The sequence below is a fragment of the Oxyura jamaicensis genome, chromosome 1 (genome assembly GCF_011077185.1).
Source record: "Oxyura jamaicensis isolate SHBP4307 breed ruddy duck chromosome 1, BPBGC_Ojam_1.0, whole genome shotgun sequence".
Lineage (NCBI taxonomy): Eukaryota > Metazoa > Chordata > Aves > Anseriformes > Anatidae > Oxyura > Oxyura jamaicensis.
The window spans coordinates 109,507,311-109,509,653 of NC_048893.1; positions in this window are offsets into that span (position 1 = coordinate 109,507,311).

Below are 2,343 nucleotides of genomic sequence, written 5' to 3' on the forward strand. Positions count from 1 at the left end.
TAAATAAATAAATCCCGCCTTCTTTCTCAGGGCTGCGTAACCCATCATACTTCTCCACTCCTCATGCTCCCAGACAAAGAGAGGAACACAGACCCACTGGCCGGTGGACTATCTGATAATAAATATTTGATAAGGGAGAGATTTGGTTGTCACTGCAGACACAAGAAATGGGTGAAGGTCTTTCCCTTGCTACTGGTGTTGGATACTTTTTGTTATCCTTCCGTGACTACCCTTTTGAAAGCAAAGAGGAGGTGAGGGTGTAAGGAAGAAATAGTCCTTTTACGCTTCTCTTTCTGGGTTGTGCTCCCGTGTACTGGATTTTCTCAGGCGGTCACGAGGACTTCATTGCTGGGTGTCTCTCAGGTACAGCAGAGACATAGCTCCTGCCTGAGGTGGGGAATGGATTGGAGGAACCCTTCCAGCCTCGCGTGAGTCTGTGTTCAGGGCGGCCAGTGCTGCTGAGAAATACCCTCTGGGCTGGCATCAGGGAGTGCACTTCTAGAGATGTGTGGACTGTGAAAACTGACGTCCGCAGCTGCTTCCTGCTGAGCAGGCTCTCAGCAAGAGGGTGCAGTGCTTTAGTCATAGGTGAGCTGGAAGTTTCCTTCTGATGGATTTTGCCTGTATGTACAAAATAGAAGTGAAAATGGCTAAAAGTAGCCTCTGTAGCACCTATATCCACAAAAGGCTGGTACAAAATAGTCATTTATCTTTGCCCATGTCAAACATGCACTTGTTTTCTAGTAATGCATTATTTAGGGTAATAGTAGGTGTCAGGTGTATTGTGTCTGGGTCACTTCTTCTTTCACACTACACAGTTCTTACGCAGTTGTCCTATCACAGTTATTTGTAAGCAGTGTTAAATACACATTTGTAACTTCTCTGGTTTCTTTAGTTTCTCTGTAGAGAAAGCAGGCACAATACCTTTCCCCTCCCAATCTCAATTGTGAATTTACATGCTGGGGTTGGTAGCTGAGCAGTCACTCATCACGTATTACTAACTTACTTTGTATTTTCAAATACATACATATATATAATATATGAAATATAAAATCTGTATACTCTTTTCATATGCCTTACAAATTTAAATAGAAAATATACAAATTCATAAATAATTTGAGCAGTGTTCTGTCTTTATTTCCTTAGTAGGTTCCTGGCAAGATGCTTTGCAGCAGTGGCCTGGATTCTAAGAGGCAAAATGTAGCCCAGCTTCGGTTTGTGTTGGAGGAATTGTGTCACAGACCTGCAGTCACATACCCAGGGAGCAATGCAAACTGACTGTGCCCATCACTGCTCAATAAAAAAACAAGGGCCAGTGCATGATCCCTGACCTCAGGGCCACCTGGCACAAACCACATCCCCTCTGGCTGGGGCTGGCCACAGGTGTAATGGGTTGGTTTGGGAAAAATCAAACTAGGACAATCCAAGCAGCCAGAGGCTGTCCACGCTGCTCAGTGCCTCTAGCATAGGTCCAAGCTCACAGGCTTGCTCCTGGCCTCTTACTTCTCTTGCTTCTCGATATAAATGCAGCGATGGCTGCTTATTAGCAGAAAATGAAACAGAGCCTGGACTATTCTCTGCCTCTGAGAGCATGTAGTAACATCTGCTTCACATCCACATGGCTCTTTTCTACTTCCTGGAAACAGGGTGGCCACGCTGGTTGTGGGGTACGGCACCTATCTCCAAATCATGCCTGGACATTGGTGAGAGCAATGAGTGAAATATATGCAATCAGAAGAGGTTTTTATTATTATTTTATTTTTATTGTTTTCTTCCCACCTTCAAATCTGGTATTGTTTGGAAGGATATTTGATTGAAGGCTTGTGGCCACTGAAAGATTTGGAATCTGATGTTTTATGGTTTCCTTATTCCTCTTAGTCACGCAAAAGCTGTTTGTGGCTCCAGGCTTCCACAATGGATTGCTGGGCACACATGGTGCTACCTAAACGAGCACATTGTGGTTGGTGTTTGCTATTCCAGGCAACAAAGAAAATTCGGGTAGAGATGTCACAGAAATGACCCAGCATATCAGAAAACTGCACTCACTTTGTTTGCCCTGGGATGGGGTGATCTAAAATGCCCTCACGATCCCATGAATCCCAGTACGTGAAGCCATATCTGCTACATGTTTTTAGGGTCTGATTCCAGCCCCTCTAATAGAACACGCTGTTTTAAGAAAAAGCCTTTGCCCACATTCAAGTTTTTCTATCTTAAAAGACCATGGATATATTTTTAAAAACAATTTGCCGGAGAATAAATTAGATGAGATAAAGAGCGAGAGAAAGCAAGTTGCAGTGTTAACAATATGACCACCTGTCAGAGTGGCCTGGACATGGATGAAAT